Below are 6,925 nucleotides of genomic sequence, written 5' to 3' on the forward strand. Positions count from 1 at the left end.
GCCACCACATACAACTATAATGACAGTACAATGGGTAGTGAGAGACAATTAAATTAGAAAGTGAGGGATGGGGGGCCTCGGTGTCTCAATGAGGTAAGCATCCGACCCTTGGCCTCAGTCATGTCTCAATCTCAGGGTTGTAAGTTCAAGCCCCAGGTTGGGGTTCCACTTGGTGTGGAGCCTATGCAGTAGTAACAAGAAAGAACGTCCAGTGTTAGCAGCCCTGCTGAGAGCGGAGTCCAGGGTTTACTAGGTCCACAGGGATGGTGCTGACAACAGAGTTGTGTCAGCAGTGAAACAAACTTCAATCCCCTTAAAGCACTTGTTCTGGGCACAAAGCATTGCCCATCTCCCAATGGAGGAGCCTGCCCTGGGGTTTGGGCCTCCCGTGGGGGCTCGTTGTTCTTCCTAGGGGTCCAGAACAGCACTGGAGAGCAGTCCGCCTGGTCAGAGGAGGGTGCCTGTCCCTCCCCCTGAACACTGTGCAGAATGTAACCAAGTGGACTTGTACCACCTGTCCAGGTGAACCGCACCAGGTCCCATCCCACTCTGCAGGCCCTGGCCACTGCTGGGGTTGCCCACTCTGAAGACTCTGAGTGCAGGCAAGGCCCCCAACCTCCAAGACCTCTCCAGTGCAGTCCATGCTAGTGGAGACACGGTTGGCCTGGGGCTGGTTTCACATCAGGGTCACCCAGGAGGGCACAGGGCAGTGGAGGGATGAGGTGGGTGCTCCTTCCTGTCAGCAGGGCTGCTGTTGCCCTTACTGAGCAAATCCTTTGGGAAGATGTCTGACTTCACATGTTATTATCCACCTTAGAGTAACACAAGGGGCTTGTGTAAAACATCCTGCCTTCGGCTTTGAGCCTGAGATACCACCTTGATAAGCAGCAACTGTCTTTCTCAACATCTTCTAATGCACATAAGATTCCAACACAGGCAGACAGACACCTTATACATTCAAAGTGTTTTTGCTGTGGTTAGCTTCATTTTGTTTTTAGGTGATTTTTTGGTCTTTTTTTTTTTTTAACTTGTTAGCTTTTATTCATTCTTCTGAAAATGTAGGGATAAAGTTGACCAAATTGTTTAAAAATATACCTGGGGGGGGGGGGGCACCTGGGAGGCCCAGTGGGTGAAGCATCTGCCGTCAGATCAGGTCATGATCTCAGGGTCCTGGGGTTGAGCCCCACATCGGGCTCCCTGCTCAGTGGGGAGTCTGCTGCTCACTCTGCTTATGGCTATCCCTGCTTACAGTCTCTCTCTGTCTCTCTCAAATAAAATCTTTTTTAAAAATTAAATTAAAAAAAAATAAACCTGGGATTTGCTCTAAGCAGGTATGGTGGGACACTCGGGCACAGAAATGAGTGTCATAAAAGAAGAGACTTATAGTGGCAGATTTCTTGACCCAGAGGAGGGCAGGCCCCACGGGCCCCAGGGGGCCTCACAGAAACACCAGGGTGGGGGTGGGGGCAGAAGTCATGAGGGGAAAGTGGAAGGGGGAAGTTGTGACTGTGGTTTTCAGGGGGAAGAATGAGCAGGCAAGTGGAACAGGCCTGGCTCACAAGGGACTGGCGAGTGTGAGTAAAGTGCAGGGCCTTCCCTAGTTGCCTGAGGCCTGGCCCTGGAGCAGCTAGCCTGGGGGGTAGAGACCCGCAGCTGAGAGCTTCCTAGCTGCCTGAGGCCTGGCCCTGGAGCAGCTAACCTGGGGGTAGAGACCCACAGCTGAGAGCTCCCTAGCTGCCTGAAGCCTGGCTCTGGAGCAGCTAACCTGGGGGTAGAGACCTGCAGCTGAGAGCCACGCAGGTGGGTGTGTTTTTTTTGTTTTTTTTTTTTTCTTTTTATGTCCTGAAGCTTGGAAGTATTCACAAGTAGAAAAATCTAGAGTCGCTGAATTTGAAAGATTTGGAAGACAGGAAGCTGGTTAGAGACCTCTCCCTTCCCCTGGCAATGGCAGGCTAAGGAGAGGATGGAGTGGGAATGGTGTGCACTTCCACCATTTGGCTCACTGGGGGATGATGCACTTATGTCTTGCTGCTGGTACCCACACCCAAGCATCTAGAATGAACCCACTGGAGAAAACTGCCTGCTGGGAGTGGGGGACTTCATTAATAAGAGGCTAGGAGACTACACGGGAGCAGGACCTGAGGCTGGGGAGGTAGGGAGAGCTTGTTGCAAGAGGTTAACCAGAAATTACATGCTTTTGTCAAAGAACTCAAAGTGCACCTCCATAAGAAATATCTCCAGCCAGTGTTAGCTGAAAGAGGCATGACAATGCCTCCTCAGGAGGGGCAGTCCCACTGTCAGGCCCCCACCTACCGACACATCCTGAAACATAGAAAGTAAGACACGGGCTTGAGGCACGAACATAATGGACATAATGATTCAACGAAGATTAATCTTGTCACTTGAGAACACATTCTACTTCAGAGCCATCTCTGTCCCTCTTGGAATGTGTCAAGGTTAACAGAAACGTGTTCACTTATTCATTTTAATTAATATTATTTGAGCACATACTCGAGTAAATAATGTTTATGAAACACACTTTATGAACACAAGCCGTGCATGCTCAGCAGCATTGCTTCCGACAGTATGGCAACCAGCTGAAGATTAATCCCTCTGGTCTTGGTATTTGTAATCACAAGCACAGGCCACTCTATTTTCTTTACATACATCGCGTACTAATGAGAATTTCATTATTTCATTAGAATTTCATGACTTTCATGGTTAAGATTTATGGGTAGAAATGGGCAAAAGGTCTTCTTGCCAGAGCGCCCACATAAAGCAAGCCCTTTGCACTTGCTTGCATTCAAGAGGCGTGGTGGCCTCCGCCTACAGACCAGCGTGGCCCTGGCGTGTTGCACCCGGGAAGACGGGTCACTGGAGTCTGAACTCACCCGGGCTGTGTGACCAGCGCTGTCTGCAGGAACTGGTTTGCTGCTGCCAGGGCCAGGCGTCAGCCCAAGGCCACCTCACCAGCCTCCCGTGGGGCGACAATGGGCATCCCGAGCCAATGGGAGTGCCACCCTCTTCGTGTTCAGTGACTCAGTCCTGCTCCCGTGCCTGCCAGGTCATGATGACAGTCGGAGGAGGCAGTGCCCAGGTCCAGGGGGATGTCATGTGGTTCCTGGGGCCCCACACTCCCTGGTGAGCAGGGGAGCACTGGGAGGCTCCCTCACCAGGGCCTCCATTTAGTTCAAGGACAAGAAACTGGGAGTTGGAGGTGTGTTTCCTGATTGATGCTGGCAGTGTCTGGCCCGCTGATCTCACTTACCCCTCCTGCCTCTACATCTACACTCAGTACAGCTGCCAGGTGGTCGATGGTAGAGAAAGCTCTCAGGTAAGGTCTATTTCTCAGGCAACTTCACAACCAGCCTCCTTGGTGTGCCACTTTTGGGATTTGCCTGCTTCCTAACATCTTATCCACCTTTTTAAACACACTGAATTTCATTTTCTTTTATATACATATATATTTTATTTTTTAAGGTTTATTTATTTATTTATTTATTTGAGGGGGTGGGTACGAGGAGGGGGACAGGGGGAGGAGCAGAAGGGGAGGGAGAGAGAATCTCAAGCAGGCTCCTCGCTGATCTCAGGATCCTGAGATCATGACTTGAACTGAAATCCAGAGACACTCAACCGACTGCACCACCTGAGTGCCCCACTGTGATCTCCAAAGTGCATTAGACTTCGTGTAGTGGGGAGAGAGGGCAAGTTTTAAGCCTGTACATTTGTTGCTAAACTAGTACTCAAGGTAAAAAAAAAAAAAAAAAAAAAAAAATTCCCAGGGATTGCATCCATCTGCTGATAGGAGTTAAACATTTCTCAAAGTCGCACTGTATCCTTCAGGTCACCCAGAACCTTCTGATGCCATTTCAGGAGGGGAACTGGCTAGACCGGCTTGGGGGTGGGGAGGGCAGCCTCTCTGCTCCTGATTGAGTTTGAAACTGGAGGCGGATCCTTGGGCTGCATCTGGTTTCTGACCTCTGCACTATTGCGTTCCTGGGTTGTGGGTGCTGGTCTGTGCGCAGGGAGCCACGGCAACGCCTCCAGCCCCAGCACCAGCTGGAAGCACCGCACCCCCACCCCCCAGCTATGTCCACCTCGCCAGATGTCCCCTCGGGAGGGGTGGGCAGGCCCCTGGAGAACAGCCTGGCTTCCCAGCCCTTGAGCAAACATCATCTTTATCAAGGCTTATCTATCTATCTATCTATCTATCTATCTATCTATCTATCTATCTATCTATATTTTATTTACTTACTCATGAGAGACATAGAGAGAGAGGCAGAGCCACAGGTAGAGAGAGAAGCAGGCTCCCCGTGGGGAACCTGATGCGGGACTCGATCCCAGGACCCCGGGGTCATGACCTGAGCCAAAGGGAGACGCTTCACCGCTGAGCCACCCAGGCATCCCAAGGCATTATTTTTTAATGCTGGTTTTATGATCCTGTGTTTAGCCAACTGAGACTTAAAGATTCTTTGCCAAGATAATTAAAGCCATTAGCTTGAAGCTCTTGGTGTTACAGAGAGCCCTGCCCTGGTGTAGCCGGCACTCAAGTGGCAGAGGCCCTGGTGCTCCAAGAGACTTCCACCAACCTTGTCTTTATGTTTGTGGCTCAGAGACATTACTCAAACTTTCCAAGGTCACAACACCAGTGGAAGTAAAGGTTCCAAGTTCAGAGCCCTCTGAAAATTTTGGACGAGAGCCGTAGGCACCACGGGTTGTGGTTCTGAAATATGCTTCTCAGAAGAAAGAGGTAGAGACATTGAAGACTCATTTGAACAGGAATGATTCCAAGAAAATGCACTTTTCTTTGACACGTGTTTTTGTCTTTCTAAAAAATTTTCATTTTGCCATACTTCTGGAAGAAAATGTTATCCATGACACTTGTTAAAGAATGTTGATGTGGATTTTATTCAGGAAACTGTCACCTGCTGTGGGCTTTGCACTGGGAGGAGGGCTGAGCTATGAGCACCCCAGGAAGAGTGGGGGCGCATGACCGGTGCTGGTAGATGGGAGCACCAAGGCTGGGCCATTCCTACTGGACCAGCCTAACAGCATTCTTGCTGAAGCCAGCCAGGGTGCCAGGATCTAGGTGGAGGGACACACAGCTGGACAGCCCCAGGTCGGGCCTCTGGGGTTAGAGGAGCCCACCGGGGAGTGTCTCCATGGCAGCTGGGCCGAGCATCTCATCATCAGAGGTGCAGAGGTCCCCAGAATGCTGTTTGTTTCCCATCTGTGGTCTGCAGATCATGACCCAGGGCCCGAGACTTTACAGTGTTGTTTGGAATATCTCTGCTGCAGAGCTAACTACGTTCTCTGTTGAGAACCATGTGGATCTAAAGTCTCCCCACTCTCCCTGTGTGTACTTGGTCATCCCACCTGGTTTTTACAAGTAGGCAGAAAGGGCAAGATCACACCAGCCACCTGCTAATGTCTTTTAAAAATCTGTTTTTTTCCGTAACCAAGCAAACAATGAGCATGTATTGTTAACCTGGTCAGAAAGGAGAAGGGAGGGCAGCCCTGGTGGCCCAGCAGTTTAGCACCTGCCTTCAGCCCAGGGCGTGATCCTGGAGACTGGGGATCAAGTCCCACATCGGGCTCCCTGCATGGAGCCTGCTTCTCCCTCTGCCTGTGTCTCTCACGAATAAATAAATAAAATCTTTAAAAAAAACAAGAAAGGAGAAGGGATATTAAAACTGTCCCTCCCGCCTCCTCTAAAAAAACTCATTTTGATCACCTCCACATACCTCATTGCATAGTATTTCAAAACTCAGCTTCATTGTTTAGCTGCTGAGGGTAGTTAGACAAGTTATTTGGCCTTACACACGCCAAACCTTGGTTTCCTTATCCAGGAAATATGCAGGTCTGCCCACGAGTATCTGAGGCTGTGCCAGACCCATGTGAAGTCTGAATGTACCATTTCCAGAAAGCACCTGCCAGGGCACCTTACGCCCAGTATGTCTTGTTGTTGGGACTGTAGGAGGGAGGGGGCAGGTGCTTGCCCGACACGCAGGGCCCCACTGGGGAGGAGAGTCCAGTGGGTCCTGCATCTCCCCCAGACGTCTCAGTTCCACCTGGTTACTTATTGCCAGTTATACCTGTAAGGACTGACTCCATCGCTGAACACAAAGGTGCAATCCTTGAATATCTCAGCTCTAGCTGAGGAATTTTTGGCCTGTGTGAATGAGCACGCTGTCGCTGGGTATTTCTGAGCCTCAGCATCTTACTTCTAAGGCGGCACAGGGGCAGGACAGAGGAGGTGACCTGCGAGGCCCACAGGCTCAGCAGCAGGCTGTGCTTCCTGCAGATTCCGCTTGGAGCCAGCGGGCACCCATCAGAGGGGAGCTGAGCTCCGAGGCGGGAATGCACTCGTGAACCTTCTTCCTCGCATGCTGAGGATACATGAGGAGTTCATGGTACTTTATTTTGAAAGGGCTTTTAGAACTTACTTGTCTTATTTTATCCCCAAATCGACCCGAGAGCCAGGTGAGTCTGTGGTTCCCGTCAACAGCCACAGGGGAAGGAAAATCAAGACACAAGCCTGTGTCTCCGGGGTCTGTCTCAGTTTTAATTCGGTTCAATAAAGGTTTTGAGGGCCCGTGGGCAGGAGGCGGGGGGGGGGGGGGGGGGTGCAGCGCGTGGCCCACGCACCCCTCCGGCTGGAAGCCCCCGAGCCCCCCGCGCCCCCCCGCCTCCCTGCGCCCCCGCGGCCCCCCCGCGCCCCCCCGGCGCCCCCTGCGCCCCCCGCGCCCCCGCAGACACTCGCTGGTCGCGGAGCTACACCCGCACGGCCTGGGCGCGGGGGAGGAGGGGCCAACGGGACCCCCTGCCCCCTCGTGCAGGTCACGTCTTGGCCTGAAGACACAGGAAGTAACCAGGAAAGGAAGTTCATAAAGATACAAAGTGTCCAGCAGGAAAGAAAGAAGCG

Source organism: Canis lupus, chromosome 37 (genome assembly GCF_011100685.1).
Source record: "Canis lupus familiaris isolate Mischka breed German Shepherd chromosome 37, alternate assembly UU_Cfam_GSD_1.0, whole genome shotgun sequence".
In the NCBI taxonomy this organism is placed as follows: domain Eukaryota; kingdom Metazoa; phylum Chordata; class Mammalia; order Carnivora; family Canidae; genus Canis; species Canis lupus.